The following is an 18,552-nucleotide window of genomic DNA, read 5'->3' as shown; positions in this document are numbered from 1 at the left end:
GATGACTGGTGGTGAGACACCGGAGAGGTGGCGGATTCTCCCCACTTGGCTATAGTGATGTTGCTCGCGTCCAAATGTCCCTTCCTCGGATGAGACCACGTATGAAAGGACGGCTGTGCAGGTGATGGAGAGAAGATGATCATTGTGTCGAGGGGGACATAATTTAATTGTTGAGAGAAATTAGATTCAGCGGTAATAGTAGCCTACATTACATTGACACCGACATTCTAAGGAAAACCACGACGGATTTCAATTAAAGATGATGATTGAATGCAAATAAGAAAAATCAACAAATGTCACATTTATCCTATTCGTGTATAAGGATGCCAGTTCATCTATGCGCGCGTGTAAAGCTAGTGTGAGGTGGCGGTAGACAAATTAGCCAGTGTACCAAACATTGCGGATGTTACAAAATAAATAAATAATTATAGATTTTAGCTCTTTTTTTCAGCGTTCTTTGGTCTCTGAAACATACCATGACAACCACGACCAGCATGCCCAGTTGATGGGAAAAACTTGGTGGATTTATTTTCTTATTTATTTTTATTTTGACAAGCTGATTTCTTTGAATATTGTGCAGTGGTCATGATGACAATACATTTTATAGTGAAGAAAAGCACAAGCGGCTTCTGACGAGCCTATCGCCCCATGGAAATGGTTCTGGAGAAGACGATGGAGCAGCCATGGAGAACATGAAACATTTATACTAACTCATCTTGGAATATGCCCAATCTGACATTAGCCTTGCTCTTCTTTTTTGGACATCTAAAAACGAACTGAAGAGGAATTGTGAAGCCTACTGCACTGACAGTCGTGCAACAAGCCAAGCTATCCAGCTCACCGCACGTTGCATTTTTTTACACCCGCACTTGGCCATTAGCACTAATGCACCGACAGAGACCAAAGCCTACATGGGCGTCTTCATCTAGTAAGGGCCGCACCATATAGGCCACCGCGCACCCCAACTCTCCCCCTATGCAGGTGGAAGAAGCAGAATAAAACAGTTGTGTGTATGAGCAGTCCTCAGGCAGATGGGATGTAATGTTGTGTGGTCGCGCTGAGCATTCGCCTCCTTCTCAGCTACTGCTGCTATGTAAAGATTTGGTGTCCAAAGAATGGCGCGGTTCGAAAACGAGATGCCGTCCAGGTATGGCGGCGGCCACGGTCATGGACCAGGGCATGGGCATGGACCTGGAGGTCCTGGCCGCGGAGGCAGCAGGCAGGGCGGCCCGCCCGGAGGCCCCGGGGGCCAGCGGGTCTACAAGCAGTCCATGGCGCAGAGAGCCCGGACCATGGCCCTGTACAACCCCATCCCGGTGCGTCAGAACTGCTTCACCGTCAACCGCTCGCTGTTCATCTTCAGCGAGGATAACTTTGTGAGAAAATACGCCAAAAAGATTACAGAATGGCCATATCCTTTACATGTTTCTCATCACTGTGTAACATAACATCAGTGCTAAACCCCGAATATCAGGTAGGCCCACTGTACTTGCAATGTTATTATCTTCATGGGAAGATGATGTAATGATGGGACCTATCTATGTGAGTCTACCATTAGCCAATTAAGTAGGGCATCATTAGGCTAGTGTGAGCATGTAATGATGACAACATAGCCTACTAGACAACAACACTCAAAGATCTTCCTGGGGCCATAGTGTGTGGTGATTCAACAGAAACCTGGAGGTATGTTAGGTTTAGGATCCATTGAATGTTTGTATTTGGCATCATAGTTGCCATTATTTTTGTCATTACGAATAATAACATTGTTATTATGGGCATCCATCAATTGTGTGAGAGAGAGAGGGAGAGAGAGGGAGAGAGAGAGATATAGAGGGAGAGAGAGAGAGAGCGAGAGAGGGGAAAGAGAGCGGGAGAGAGGGAGAGAGAGAGGGAGAGAGAGAGGGAGAGAGAGAGAGCGAGAGAGGGGAAAGAGAGAGGGAGAGAGGAAGAGAGAGAGGGAGAGAGGGAGAGAGAGAGAGAGTGAGAGAGGGGAAAGAGAGAGGGAGAGAGGGAGAGAGAGAGGGAGAGCGAGAGAGGGGAAGAGAGAGGGAGAGATAGGGAGAGAGAGAGAGAGCGAGAGAGGGGAAAGAGAGAGGGGAGAGAGAGAGAGAGTGATAGAGAGGGAGAGAGAGAGAGTGCGAGAGGGTAAAGAGAGAGGGAGAGAGAGAGAGAGAGAGAGAGAGAGAGAGAGAGAGAGGGAGAGAGAGAGAGAGGAGGTTTGTAGTGCTGCGCTGCTGGTTGCTGATGTCAGCATGTGCAGTCTCAGCACAGGGAAAACGGTGAAGGGGAAGGCAAGGAGGGAGGGAGAGAGTATACTGGCTCCATTTCCACAGACTGAGAGAATGGAGTGAACTGGGCCTTGTCCTTATCAGCACACATATCTCTAGGTTTTCACTGAGGGATCATGCCTGTGGTGTGTTGGAGTGTATGTGTGTGCCTGACTACCTGTGTGTGTGTGTCTTGTGCGTGTGTCCGTGTGTCCCCCTGACTGTTTGTTTGTGTGCCTGCGTGTGTGTTTTCTGTGTGTGTGTGTGTGTGTGTGTGGCACACTGGACCTACAGTGTCTGCTACTATACCGCCAGTCTTAGTGTTTTAAATGTTTTTTAAACTATCTTTTCCTTTATTATTTTCCCCTAACCCTACCCACCCCTCTCCTAATTGGAGTAAACTAATGGACAACAACACTTAGGCTTCTACTTCCAGTTTATACATACTATATTAATTTTACGGACACAGTGCACCTTACAACAGTTCTCTTTTGTTTGTTTTTAATCCCATGTTAGCATTGCACCATTTTGGGGGAAACAGGGAGTGATTTGGGCATCATCTCTTCTCCTGTTGGAAGCTGTGAGGCTGTGAGGATGAGATAGGACAGTAGAATAATGATTGCATTGATCTGTAGTGATGGGTCAGAAATGACACACTCTGATTGGCCTGCTGCTCTGGCAAATGGATGAGATTGGCTTTTGAATCATATCTGTTCAATGTTTTGAATGGAGATTGAACACAGATGTGTGTGAAATATATTGAATACATGTACTGTATGTGCACGTGCGTGAGCTTGCCTCTGTACTGTTTTGAAAAAGGGATTTTGAATATGTTGTGAATGTGTTGGATTGTGGACATGGTCTCTTTCACACCCACACACCCCTACTTAGTTCAGATGGTTTGGTCCTCTCTGGTTTTATCTGAACATGCTGGATGTTGATCTAAGAGTGTTCAGGGTAATAGTTTATCAGTCTCATCATCTTCCTCTATCACCCTCTCTCTTCTTCTCCCCATCTCCCTCTCTTCCTACGTCTCTCTCCTGCTTCTCTCTCTCCCCTCTATGCCTCTATCATCTCCTTCTCTCACTCTATCCCTCTCTCTCTCTCTGCCTCCTCTCTCCCTCCTCCTCTATCTACCTCCTCTATCTCCCTCCTCTTCAATTTCCTATCCTCCCTCTCTCTCTCTCTCTCTCTCTCTCTCTCTCTCTCTCTCTCTCTCTCTCCCTCTTCTATCTCCCTCCTCTTCTATCTCCCTCCTCCTCTATCGCTCTCCTCCTCTATCTCCCTTTCCCCTATCCCTTTGATTCTCACTCCTTCTCCTCCTGTTTCTTTAATTACTCCCTTACCCTTCATGCCCCCTCCCCCTCCCCCTCCCCCTCACACACACACACACACACAATGGAACTTAATTGATCAGTCATCATATATGTGTGACGTGTATGTGACTATAGCCACCTGATTTCCCAGGTGTAAATTCATCTGTGAATTTAAGGATTTAAGGCAACACACAGACACTATGTTCTGATACTTGGAGGAGAGAGATGATTAATTAGTTGATTCTATACATTTATGATTCAGTATCATTCAGTAGATGACTCAGTAGCAGATTATTATATAGATTAATGATTCAATATGATTCAGTTGAATGTTTCAGTAGATTATTCAGTACATGATTCTATAGATTTACTTTACACTCTTAGAAAAAAGGGTTCCAAAAGGGTTCTTCGGCTGTCCCCATAGGAGGACCCTGTTTGGTTCCATATAGAAGAACCCCTTTTGGTTCCAGGTAGAACTCTTTTTGGGTTCCATGTAGAACCCTAAAGGGTGCTACCTGGAACCAAAAGTGTTCTACCTGGAACCAAAAAGGGTTATTCAAAGGGTTCTCCTATGGGGACATATGCGGTCACTACCAGTAAGACAACACAAAGGTCCCAATGGCACCTTGTATACTGTACCCATTTGACTTATGTAATCAATAAGATAATGGTTTAGGTCAAAGTAACTGTGTGAAACAAACCGAAACCCGGCAGAATGGTCATTCAAACATAATCTCATGCAGCAGTGAAATATATATATATTTTTTTGTCTCACCCTGGAAATTCAGTAAACAGTTTTGAATGAATAGCACGTTCTGTCTCTCTCATAACTGTCTCTCCTCTTACCTCAGATGCTTTGCTTTGTCCCAGATCAACTGTCATGACCCCTTGACCTCTAACCTCTAACCCCTCTCCTACCCCTATCCCATGTAATTTACTGTACACATACACTAACTCCCTAAGGGATGAGGCACTGAAGGAGGTAAGGAGGTCAGTTCACCCTTCAAATTCAATATGTTGCTCCTGTCTATCAACCAGTCGTGTGTGTGTGTGTGTGTGTCTGTGTCTGTGTGTGTCTGTGTGTGTCTGTGTGCGTGTGTCTGTGTGTCTGTGTGCGTGTGTGTATCTGTGTCTGTGTGCTAGCAGCTGTGTGTTTGTGTGCGGCTGTGTCCATTGGCATAGCGTATACTCCGAGTTGCTGTTCACGTCATAAACAAGTAGTCCCCCTAAACAATGGCCACCATGGGGGAAAACAACTGCCGTTCGCCGTCTGCGCACATTCAACATAGCCTAGATTTACGTAGTTATTACTTTAGTTATTACTTTTTCAGGTTCTCATACACTCACAATGTTGTTTTGATTATTGCTTTAGCAGTCACTAAGATTATATTTGGCTGTGATCTTTGCAAAATACCTATTAGTTGTTAACTAGAATTGAAAGGGCATTTTTACTGGTTGAAGTGTTTTTTAAGTACTGTATAATGCAGTTGATTGGCGACGATGACACGAACATTATACTAACCAGGACATTCATACGAGCCTTACAATCCAATTATAATCTAAAAGTGCACTCATAAGCATCATGTAAACAGAGGCTTTTTTTTCTGGCGGTCTACGAGAACTCCCCCGTGATTTCCCCTACAATGGGGAAATTGTGAATACCGACTCAGACTATTGTTTGTGCTTGTCATTCAAATAGAACACACTGCCTGGCTTATGGTTCTGTGTCATCACTGGCCATAGTCTGTTTTCCCCTCACTGTAAACTGAGAGAAAGTCAATATATGAGCTTTATTGACCTCTTTATGAAATACTAGACAGGTGCCATATGTGTCTTTGTGTGTATGTGTGTGTGCTTCTGTTCATGCTTGTACTAAAGCACAGCATATTCAGTGGTATTTATGGATGTTTGACTGTTACTCTGTACATAACGTCACATAACACTGGGGTGGAAATCCTACCATCACAAATGAGAGATGGAGAATGAGGAAGAGGAAAGAGGTAGATTGAGAGGGTAGAGACTGAGAGAGAGAGAGAGAGAGAGAGAGCTGAACTGCCTGTCTGTGTATAAATCATTTAAAATGAAGTGGGAGAAAGATGAGGAAGAGCTGTATGGGCTAGGAGCTAGATACCACTGCAGATCACACACACGCACGCACACTTTCTTTGGGTTTTACCACAAAAGGTAATGCTACAATTTTCCTCTCTTACTCCCCCTCTCCGTCTCTCTGCATGCTGACTGATAGGATGTGAAGTTTTGTCTTTTCTTCTCATGTTCCTCTACCTGTACGTCCTTTTTCTCACTCACATCCAATCCATCACTCTCTCTATACCTCTCCCCCTCTCATGTATTGCTTCAGTTTTATGTGAATCTAAGCCAGCTCTTGAATTTCCCATGATTGTCTACTGTGTGTGTGTGCGTGTGAGTGTTTATGAGCATGTATGCAAGGTAGAGTGTGTGTGTGCGCATGTGTGTATGTTTGTGTATCACTGTGTGACTGGGTATGTGTATGCGTGTGTTTGTGTAGTCTCTATACACCGAGTGTACAAAACATATATATATTATTGTTTTTATTTAAAAAATTTGCTATTCGAACGGTTATTACGGTGACCACAGTTATTTTGTCTGACCAATAACCGTCATCCAAAATTCCATGACTTCACAGCCTTAATTATCCATTAGAAATGGAAATTCACCCAGTCTGAAAAACAGGATACTCTGACCTGACTATACCTTTGCCAGGCCCACCCATGTACTGTGTATCTATAGCATGGATATACGCTGAGTGTACAAAACATTAGGAACACCTGCTCTTTCCATGACATAGACTGACCAGGTAAATCCAGGTGAACGCTATGATCCCTTATTGATGTCACTTGTTAAATCCACTACAATCAGTGTAGATGAAGGGGAAGAGACAGGTTAAAGAATGATTTTTAAGCCTTGAGACAATTGAGACATGGATTGTGTATGTGGGCAATTCAGAGGGTGAATGGGCAAGAGAAAAGATTTAAGTGCCTTTGAACGGGGTATGGTAGTAGGTGCCAGGCGCGCCGGTTTGTGTCAAGAACTGCAACACTGCTGGGTTTTTCATGCTCAACAGTTTCCTGTGTGTATCAGGAATGGTCCACCACCCAAAGGACATCCAGACAACTTTTAATTTTAATTTTATTTATTTCACCTTTATTTAACCAGGTAAGCCAGTTGAGAACAAGTTCTCATTTACAACTGCGACCTGGCCAAGATAAAGCAAAGCAGTGCAATTAAAAACAACAACAACACAGAGGTACATATGGGATAAACAAAACGTACAGTCAAAAACACAATAGAAAATCTATATACAGTGTGTGCAAATGTAGTAAGTTATGGAGGTAAGGCAATAAATAGGCCATAGTGCAAAATAATTACAATTTAGTATTAACACTGGAGTTATAGATGTGCAGAAGATGATGTGCAAATAGAGATACTGGGGTGCAAATGAGCAAAATAAATAACAATATGTGGATGAGGTAGTTGGGTGGGCTAATTACAGATGGGCTGTGTACAGGTGCAGTGATCGGTAAGCTGCTCTGACAACTGATATTTAAAGTTAGCTTCAGAGATTTTTTCAGTTCGTTCCAGTCATTGGCAGCAGAGAACTGGAAGGAATGGCGGCCAAAGGAGGTGTTGGCTTTGGGGATGACCAGTGAGATATACCTGCTGGAGCGCATACTACGGGTGGGTGTTGCTATGGTGACCAATGAGCTAAGATAAGGCGGGGATTTGCCTAGCAGTGATTTATAGATGACCTGGAGCCAGTGGGTTTGGCGACGAATATGTAGTGAGGACCAGCCAACGAGAGCGTACAGGTCACAATGGTGGGTAGTATATGGATGGCACTGTGATAGACTACATCCAATTTGCTGAGTAGAGTGTTGGAGGCTATTTTGTAAATGACATCGCCGAAGTCAAGGATCGGTAGGATAGTCAGTTTTACGAGGGCATGTTTGGCAGCATGAGTGAAGGAGGCTTTGTTGCGAAATAGGAAGCCGATTCTAGATTTAACTTTGGATTGGATAACTTGACACAACTGTGGGAAGCATTGGAGTCAACAAGCTTTAGACACCTTGTAGATTCCATGCCCCGACGAATTGAGGCTGTTCTGAGGGGAAAAGGGGGGGATCCAACTCAATATTAGGAAGGTGTTCTTAATGTTTTGTACACTCAGTGTGTGTGTGTGTGTGTGTGTGTGTGTGCGTGTGTGTGTGTGTGTGTGTGTGTGTGTGTGTGTGTAATGTGTGTGTGTGCCTCCCAGGACCACTCTGCCTGCCTCATACCACTGACTACTGACTACTGTCTGGTCATAGATGTGTGAATTGATCCATATTATGATTCCCCTGGGAAGGCTCTACTCTCACGTAGAACAACATGATAAAACTGAACCAGGATCAGTGTGTACAGGCCAGCTCAGGTTATCTGGCAGGTTGAAACTGACCTATGAACAGTTCTAACCACACTCATATTCCTTAGTCCCACATTACGATGCAGATTGTCCTGCGTCATTCTGATGACTCAAGTTTGTGAGTCACATTGAGTAACGTATCTGAAGTTAGGATTTCCATTTTTATTCCATTTTTAATTTTTATCTTTAACTCTGCATTGTTGGAAAATTACCTGTAAGTAACCATTTCACTATTAGTCTACACCTGTTGTTTATGAATTAGGTGACAAATAACATTTGATTTGATTCTGCCTATAACTTGGTGTAAAATCTGAATATTCTTGCGGATGGACTCTGTGTCATTAGCTAGGTTTCCATCCAATTGGTGACAGATTTTGACATAATATTCAAAAATCCGCATTTTCCCACCAGTGGTGTGTTTCCACCTGACGGACTTGATGCGGATAAAAATCAGTGCATGATGACGTAGTGTACACAAAATGTACTGTATGTTTTCATGCACCAAATAAAAATCTAAAGTTCATTGTGTTTCCATCGCATTTTCAACTCTATCGATATGTGGTTATAGGTCAATAAAGGGTGTTACATCTGTCAAAGCTTGTGTATTTCTCCTACTGGTGTTCGTAGCTTATAGGCCCAATCCTAAATTGAGAGAAGTGCACCTTTTGTGTAAATCATACATTGAAGTCAATGGGAAAATTGCAAGAGCATTTGATTTAAGCACAGTTAGGATTAGAGCCTATGTGTTTATCTCAGGATGCCTTATATTGTATCCTTGTCAATGTGTTTGGTGCCCTTGGTTGGGTGGATCTACTGTTTCCAGACCTCAGCCAGGTGGGGCTATCAGTCTCCTGGGGTTTCACCTTAGTCCTTGTTATTTGACCTGTTATTGTAACATTTTGTCCTTGTTCTAATCAATAGCAGATATAATGGCTTTTCAGAAGTGTGTTAAATTTGAACAGCAGCTTGTCCTGGATGGAGAGAGTTGATACTTTGCTCGGGAACAAACTGTGGCGCAAATGATACACACACGATGGAAGGATCTGGAAAGCCAGTTGGAATGTGTCTAGGTGGTTCAACTTCTCCAGCCTCTACATCTGCATTTGAGAGGATTAGAGAAAGGAGTGTATGTGTGTGCGTGCGTGTTTGTCCCAGTGGATTTAACTCATGTTAAGGTGTATTTGAACAAGGTCCTATAGGTCACAATTCAAGCAATTGCAGACAAAGGGTAACCACCAAGACCTTGTGTAAGTTGGTAGAGCATGGCGCTTGCAACGCCAGTGTTGTGGGTTCGATTCCCACGGGGGCCCAGTATGAAAAAATGAATAAAAAAAATGTATGCACACACGATGGAAGGAAAATGACTATGCTCTGGATAACAGCGTCTGCTAAATGACTAAAATGTTAAATGTAATTGAATCATGTGTGTTAGTGCTGGGTTAGGACAAAATCCTGCACACACTGCGTCCCTCCAGGATCATTCAGGAATGAAGCACAGGGGTGCAGTCGTTAGTGAGAGTTTTTTTTGTGTGCAGAGGTCAGGGGTCAACAGCTCCAGTCTTCCAGCACCACATCATCTTCTGGTTTCCCTTCTCCCTCTGTAATCAGAGACTGAACCAGGACTCCCCAGGCAATCCATCAATGGCATTCATTGATCAATTATTGATCAACAGGAATTTGGAACTGAAAGGACCTGGTGTAGAGGTTGGAGAGTTGGTTAGAGAAGTGATGTGCTGCAGGGAGAGACCGTGGTCCAAGCCCTTATGATCAAATGTGCAGCTTATCAACCTGGCCTCAGGGCAATTTGTAAGATTTGGTACACAAATTTGTTCCTTCCATTTAGTATGATATATTATGCTATGTTAGGTTACATTATGAATGGAATAGCGGTCGTACAATATCATACGAATTAGAGGATGTATAGTTTCATACATCTTACCCGGTTATACAATATCATACTATTTGGATGAACTAACTAATCAGAACTATTGGAGGACGTATAGTATATACGTATTTCCCTGAGCCCAGGCTGCTTAATGCACCATAATAACAAAGGAGAATTTCGAGGAGAATTTACATTGCTGGTTAGAAGAACTAACGACAAAGGTTAGGATAATTTACATAGCAGGCTAGGTGAATTAGGTTAAGGTTAGGAAAATGGTTAGGGGAAGGGTTAGCTAAAACTTCATTTTAAGGGTACCTAATAAACCATTTATAAGGCATTTATAAATTGTGTGTTCACCATTTATTAATCATTACTCCCACATTTGTAAATGTTAGTAAGCTAGTTATTCACACATTTATATGTAATTAAACATCCTGTATTGTGTGCTTATTCTTTTACCAGGTACTGCTGGAATGTCTACCAATGGCATGCCCATCTTTTTGTGAGAAATTACACTGGTCACTCAACATTTATAAAGTATTTATAAAGTATAAATAACGCTTACTTTAGATTAGGGACTTTTATACAATTTCAGCCAGTAGTTTTGAAAGTGGTGTTCATGAGCCAAAAAATTTTTGTGTACAATGTCAGCAATTATTTTACTATGTCATCCATTTCGTATGATATGTTACGTCCTGCAATTTTATTTTTGTTATTATTATTATTTAGTTTTTTGGGCAATTCGTATGATATATTACGAATCCAATTCGTACAATATGTTATGGATTTGTTGTGCTTGAGATCCAATACTGCATCTTTAACTAATGATTAGTAAATGGTAGTAAATGACCGTCACAGCCTTAATTATCCATTAGAAATGGAAATTCACCCAGCTTACTTTGACCTGACTATAGCTTAGCCAGGCCCACCCAAGTACTGTGTATCTATAGTGTGGATATGCAGTGCATTCGGAAAGTATTCAGACCCGTTGACTTTGTCCACATTTTGTTACGTTACAGCCTTATTGTAAAATTAATAAAATCGTTTTTTCCCCTCATCAATCTACACACAATACCCCATAATGACAAAGCAAACACAGGTTTTTTGAAATTTTTGAAAATGTATTACAAATAGAAAACGGAAATATCACATTTACATAATTTTTACACCCTTTACTCAGTACTTTGTTGAAGCACCTTTGGCAGCGATTACAGCCTCAAGTCTTCTTGGGTATGATGCTACAAGCATGGCACACCTGTATTTGGGGAGTTTCGACCCATTCTTCTCTGCAGATCCTCTCAAGCTCTGTCAGGTTGGATGGGGAGCGTCGCTGCACAGCTATTTTCAGGTCTCTCCAGAGATGTTCGATCGGGTTCAAGTCCGGGCTCTTGCTGGGCCACTCAAGGACATTCAGATATTTGCTTTGAAGCCACTCCTGCTTTGTCTTGGCTGTGTGCTTAGTGTCGTTGTCCTGTTGGAAGTTGAACCTTCGCCCCAGTCTGAGGTCCTGAGCGCTCTGGAGCAGGTTTTCATCAAGGATCTCTCTGTACTTTGCTCCATTCATCTTTCCCTCGATCCCGACTAGTCTCCCAGTCCCTGCCACTGAAAAACATCCCCACAGCATGATGCTGCCACCACCATGCTTCACCGTAGGAATGGTGCCAGGTTTCCTCCAGATGTGACGCTTGGCATTCAGGCCAAAAAGTTCAATCTTGGTTTCATCAGACCAGAGAATATTGTTTCTCATGGTCTGAGAGTCCATTTAGCAAACCCCAAGCAGGATATCTTGTGCCTTTTACTGAGAAGTGGCTTCCGTCTGGCCACTGTACCATAAAGGCCTGATTGGTGGAGTGCTGCATAGATGGTTGTCCTTCTGGAAGGTTCTCCCATCTCCACAGAGGAACTCTGGAGCTCTGTCAGAGTGACCATCGGGTTCTTGGTCACCTCCCTGACCAAGGCCCTTCTCCCCGGTTGCTCAGTCAGGCCGGGCGGCCAGCTCAAGGAAGAGTCTTGGTTCCAAACTTCTTCCATTTAAGAATGATGGAGGCCAATGTGTTCTTGGGGACCTTCAATGCTGCAGAAATGTTTTGGTACTCTTCCCCAGATCTGTGCCTCGACACAATCCTGTCTCGGAGCTCTACAGACAATTCCTTTGACCTTATGGCTTGGTTTTTGCTCTGACATGCACTGTCAACTGTGGGTCCTTATATAGACAGGTGTGTGCCTTTCCAAATCATGTCCAATCAATTGAGTTTACCACAGGTGGACTCCAATCATGCTGTAGAAACATCTCACGGATGTGGAAGCAGGATGCACCTGAGCTCAATTTCGAGTCTCAGAGCAAAGGGTCTGAATACTTATGTAAATAAGGTATTTCTGTTTTTTATTTTTATACATTTGCAAACATTTCTAAAAACCTGTTTTCACTTTGGGGTTATGGGGTATTGTGTGTAGATTGATGAGGGAAAAAAAATAATTTAATCAATTTTAGAAAAGGCTGTAACGTAACAAAATGTGAAGAAAGGGAAGGGGTCTGAATACTTTCCGAATGCACTGAGTGTGCAAAACATTAGGAACTCTTTCCATGACATAGACTGACCAGGTGAATCCAGATGAAAGCTATGATCCCTTATTGATGTCACTTGTTAAATCCACTACAATCAGTGTAGATGAAGGGGAGGAGACAGGTTAAAGAATGAGATTTAAGCCAATTGAGCCATAGATTGTGTATGTGTGCCACTCAGAAGGTGAATGGACAAGACAAAAAATGTAAGTGGCTTTGAATGGGGTATGGTAGTAGGGGCCAGGCGCACCGGTTTGAGTGTGTCACAAACTGCATTGCTGCTGGGTTTTTCACGCTCAACAGTTTCCCGTGTGTATCAAGAATGGCCCACCACCCAAAGGACATCCAGCCAACCTGACACAACTGTGGGAAGCATTGGAGTCAACATGGGTCAGAATCCCTGTGCAACGCTTTTGACACCTTGTGGAGTCCATGCCCTGATGAATTAAGGCTGTTCTGAGGGCAAAAGGGGGTGCAACTCAATATTAGGAAGGTGTTCTTAATGTTTTGTACACTCAGTGTATGTCGTGTTTATATAGGTAATGCTACTCTCTCTCTCTCTCTCTCTCTCTCTCTTTCTGTCTGTCTGTTCCCTTCCCTCTCTCTCCATCTCTCAGTCTTGCGTTCTAGCGTTCCGCTGAATTATTCAGTTTTGATGGCAGGCTGGTACTGTATGTGTTTATTTCAGTGTGTAAATGTGTTTGTGAGTGTATGTGTGTGTATGTATATGTGTGTGTTTGAGTATGTGTGTGTCTGTGTACGTGTATTTGTGGGGGGGTGGAGCAATGCTATTTTTGGGAGCCGGGTGCGGAGTGCGGAGAAAGAGAAGGAAAAGGACAAAGAGGGAGAGCAAGAGAGAGAGAATTAACGAGAGAGAGAAAAATAGAGAGAGAGCGTTGTTGATGGATGGATATTTCATGCTGGTGTTCTTTAGTCACATGCTCCTGCTGCTACCAGACCAACCTGCTCTCTGTGCAGACACCTGCCTCCACCTGCAGTACACACACACACACACACGCACACACACACGCACACACACACGCACACACACACGCACACACACGCACGAACGCACACACACAGCATAACAAACGTGACAGTGACAAGTATGACACAGAGGCATGAGACATATGGGCTAGAGAGGGCCAGAGTGAGGCTAGGTGCTGGAGGGACAGATACAGCCACAGAGGCTGAGCATATCTAAACTGAGGCTAGAGGCAGAGGCTATTATATAATTTACAGCTGGAGACTAATACTATTTTTCACTATCATATAGAACTTGATGTAGTGATGCTAGTGTGCATGGGACATTATATAATGTCAGCATACATGCAGCATACTATACTGTGCCTTTATTTGACCAGAAAACCCCTAGATTAATCTTTGTCCAAATGGCTTTCTCTCCAAGTCTCTTTATAGCCAGGTGAAATGACTGGTTCGGTTGTTGTTCTTCCATTTGCATCCCAGTCTCTCCTTTTGCCGTTCTGTCAAATCAATCCAAAGCTTTGCATTGTGTAAGGAGAAGAGATGAGGAAAGAAGACCATTTCAGGCTATCGAGTCCCAGCCATTCCATGTGTATTACATAACTGAGGATGGAGAGAGAAAGGGAGAGAGGAGAGAGGGAAAGAGGGATGTGACAGGGAAAAGGGGGAGGTAAAATGAGGTAAATTATGACCCCAGCCTCTGTTCATCTGTCAGTGTAGCTAGTGACAGGAGACAAGATGGATGAGGCTGTAGGGTTAGCACACACAGTACATGGAAGCGCACACACGCTCATACACATGCACATCCACACACGTGTGTACACACACAAACACACATATGCACGCATGCATGCACAAACACAACACGTGTGCAGAGCACATACATTCATCCCACAGAAGCTCATAGGAACATACATATATGGAGAGACATGAAAAAGAGTTGTGGGTATTTGGGCCATTTAGCTTTGTGTTAGTTGTTTATACATGACCTGCAGGCTTGGTTTGTTCTGTTAATAGAGGAGCAGCTTGGGTATGGCTATTGGCTATGTTTATGTGGGGGAAGACGGAAGAGAGGCATTTAGTGTACTGTGTGTGTGTGTATGTGTGTGTGTGTGTGTGTGTGTGTGTGTGTGTGTGTGTGTGTGTGTGTGTGTGTGTGTGTGTGTGTGTGTGTGTGCGTGCGTGCGTGCGTGTGTGTGTGCATGTGTTGGAGGTGGGGTATTGGCAATGTGTGTGTAGATAGTTTTTGTGTGTGTTTGGGGAGGAAATAGCGCAGATGGTAGTATTGGCTGTAGTGTGTGTGTGTGCGTGTGTGTGTGTGTGTGCGTGCATGCATGCGTTGAGGGTGGGCTATTGGCAATGTGTGTGTAGATCGTTTTTGTGTGTGTTTGGGGAGGAAATGGCGCAGATGGTAGAATTGGCTGTAGTGTGTGTACTTGCATTTGTTTGAACATGCAATTGCATTTGTACTTGTGTGTGTCACATTGGCCACATGAAGTGGCAGTAGCGCAAGCAGCAGTGTCAGCTTCCCCCTCCCCCATCCTTTCTGAATGGAACAACGTCATCATCGTCTACTGAGACAAGATGGTGTCTGTGTGTGGAGGGAGAGACAGGGTGGTCTAATGTGCTGCTATTACTCATTGCCAATCGGATGACATTTAATGAGCGTGAGAGTGGGCCAAGTCTGCATGTACAGTGGGGACAAAAAGTATTTAGTCAGCCACCAATTGTGCAAGTTCTCCCACTTAAAAAGATGAGAGAGGCCTGTAATTTTCATCATAGGTACACGTCAACTATGACAGACAAATTGAGGAAAAAAAATCCAGAAAATCACATTGTAGGATTTTTAATGAATTTATTTGCAAATTATGGTGGAAAATAAGTATTTGGTCACCTACAAACAAGCAAGATTTCTGGCTCTCACAGACCTGTAACTTCTTCTTTAAGAGGCTCATCTGTCCTCCACTCGTTACCTGTATTAATGGCACCTGTTTGAACTTGTTATCAGTATAAAAGACACCTGTCCACAACCTCAAACAGTCACACTCCAAACTCCACTATGGCCAAGACCAAAGAGCTGTCAAAGGACACCAGAAACAAAATTGTAGACCTGCACCAGGCTGGGAAGACTGAATCTGCAATAGGTGAGCAGCTTGGTTTGAAGAAATCAACTGTGGGAGCAATTATTAGGAAATGGAAGACATACAAGACCACTGATAATCTCCCTCGATCTGGGGCTCCACGCAAGATCTCACCCCGTGGGGTCAAAATGATCACAAGAACGGTGAGCAAAAATCCCAGAACCACACAGGGGAACCTAGTGAATGACCTGCAGAGAGCTGGGACCAAAGTAACAAAGCCTACCATCAGTAACACACTACGCCGCCAGGGACTCAAATCCTGCAGTGCCAGACGTGTCCCCCTGCTTAAACCAGTACATGTCCAGGCCCGTCTGAAGTTTGCTAGAGTGCATTTGGATGATCCAGAAGAGGATTGGGAGAATATCATATGGTCAGATGAAACCAAAATATAACTTTTTGGTAAAAACTCAACTCGTCGTGTTTGGAGGACAAAGAATGCTGAGTTGCATCCAAAGAACACCATACCTACTGTGAAGCATGGGGGTGGAAACATCATGCTTTGGGGCTGTTTTTCTGAAAAGGGACCAGGACGACTGATCCGTGTAAAGGAAAGAATGAATGGGGCCATGTATCGTGAGATTTTGAGTGAAAACCTCCTTTCATCAGCAAGGGCATTGAAGATGAAACGTGGCTGGGTCTTTCAGCATGACAATGATCCCAAACACACCGCCCGGGCAACGAAGGAGTGGCTTCGTAAGAAGCATTTCAAGGTCCTGGAGTGGCCTAGCCAGTCTCCAGATCTCAACCCCATAGAAAATCTTTGGAGGGAGTTGAAAGTCCGTGTTGCCCAGCGACAGCCCCAAAACATCACTGCTCTAGAGGAGATCTGCATGGAGGAATGGGCCAAAATACCAGCAACAGTGTGTGAAAACATTGTGAAGACTTACAGAAAACGTTTGACCTGTGTCATTGACAACAAAGGGTATATAACAAAGTATTGAGAAACTTTTGTTATTGACCAAATACTTATTTTCCACCATAATTTGCTAATAAATTCATTAAAAATCATACAATGTGATTTTCTGGATTTTTTCCCCTCATTTTGTCTGTCATAGTTGACGTCTACCTATGATGAAAATTACAGGCCTCTCTCATCTTTTTAAGTGGGAGAACTTACACAATTGGTGGCTGACTAAATACTTTTTTCCCCACTGTATGATCGACATGTGTAGTGTGTGTGTGTGTGTGTGTGAGACACATATTGGGTGTGTGTGCATGAGTGTGTGTGTGTGTGTGCTCTGCTGCTGGTAACCTACTTTCCCCGAGCCCACTCACTGCTGAGGAGGAGAAACACTGCAATCCTTTCACACCCCTCCTTTATCCCTCTCTTCTCTTGTTTCTCCACTGCCTCTGCTGCTTCTTGCAGCTTACTTCTATTTTTCACTAATTTCCTTCTCTGGTTTTCAGACCATGATCCTCTTTCTTTCGTTCTACCTCTTTTCAGTCATTTTTGCACCCTCAAGACTGCCAACTTTCTCTCTTTATCTCTCTCTTTCTCTCTCTCTCTCTCTCTCTCTCTCTCTCTCTCTCTCTCTCTCTCTCTCTCTCTCTCTCTCTCTCCAATTTTCTCTTCTTCTCCCATTCTCTCTCTCTCTCTCTCTCTCTTCTCTCTCTCTCTCTCTCTCTCTCTCTCTCTCGCTCTCTCTCTGTAGGGATAGAGTGAAAGAAGGGTAGTGAATGGAAACACAGAGAGTGGCTGAAGGTGAAATGGGTGGAATCGAGAGAGAGAGAGAGAGAGAGAGAGAGAGAGAGAGAGAGAGAGAGAGAGAGAGAGAGAGAGAGAAAGAGAGAGAGAGAGAGAGAGAGAGAGAGAGAGAGAGAGGAAAAAAAAAAAAGGACTTCATGAGGTTGTGGGGAGATGGGGGGAGAGAAAGGCTAGTGCACTATGCCTTTGTGTGTATGTGGGGGTTTCTTGCTAACCAAATTATCTGCTATCAGACTCCCTCCCTCCCTTTCCCTGTAGATATGTGTGATACGTTTGTAGAGTTGTTGCTATAGCTGTTTGTGTCTAGCAGTCGGTGTTACATATAAGATATATAAGCTATAATAAAGGAAAGGGTGTGTGTTATGTTGCTGACTGTAGCTCAGTGAAGCAGTGGCAGCCAACAGCAGCTCCAGTATGAGGAGCTCCACTGTTTGCTCACTCTTCTCTCCTGGCAGGACAACTGTCTCTGATCTCCCATCATCCCCATTACACGCACACACGCAAGCACACACGCACCAACACACACACACACACACACACACACACATGCACACACACACACACACACGCACACAAAGACATGCACATACACACAGGTAAACCTTCATGGACACACATAGACGCGCAAGTGTGCGCACACGCATTCACACAGACATACATGCAAGCACACGCACACACACACACACACACACACACACATCATCATCACTCCACACCATAAAGCTAAGGGAGTGAAGGAGTAGGGTGGAGAGAGAGACAAAGAGACTGAGAGACTGAGAGACTGAGAGACTGAGAGACTGAGAGACTGAGAGACTGAGAGACTGAGAGACAGAGAGACAGACTGAGAGACTGAGAGACTGAGAGACTGAGAGACCGAGAGAGAGAGTGAGTGACTGAGAGAGAGAGAGACTGAGAGACTGAGAGAGAGACTTAGAGACAGAGAGACTGAGAGAAAGAGAGAGAGAGGGACTGAGAGAGAGAGAGACTGATAGACTGAGAGAGAGAGAGACTGAGAGACAGGGATTGCAACATCCACCCCCTCCTTTTCTCTCTCTCTCTCTCCCTTTGTCTTCCCTTGCTTTTAACTCTGTCATGTTGCTATATATAGCGTGGTGAGGAGGGAGGAAGGAGAGATTCATAATTGAAGGTTCTTGGCAGCATGGATCAGAGCACTGGCCACATTAATAAGCAGAGTGTGTGTGTGCAACACAACACCAGCACAAAAAGTGCAGACTGGGAACTTGACACAC

At 43.9% G+C, this 18,552-nt stretch overlaps 1 pseudogene across 1 annotated transcript in view; it reads left to right on the top strand.

Moving 5' to 3' along the window:
- Window positions 1-1,115: 1,115 nt before the first annotated feature.
- The window catches only part of LOC311139668 (voltage-dependent P/Q-type calcium channel subunit alpha-1A-like), a 45,004-nt pseudogene continuing 27,567 nt past the window's right edge, over window positions 1,116-18,552 (top strand). The window contains exon 1 of the transcript in view: window positions 1,116-1,408. The product of the transcript in view is annotated as a voltage-dependent P/Q-type calcium channel subunit alpha-1A-like (transcript). The remainder of the gene's footprint in view (window positions 1,409-18,552) is intronic.

Source organism: Coregonus lavaretus, assembly GCF_964263955.1.
Source record: "Coregonus lavaretus genome assembly, chromosome: 2".
Lineage (NCBI taxonomy): Eukaryota > Metazoa > Chordata > Actinopteri > Salmoniformes > Salmonidae > Coregonus > Coregonus lavaretus.
Note: the sequence above shows the minus strand (reverse complement) of the source record. Positions and strands in the feature narration are given on the sequence as shown.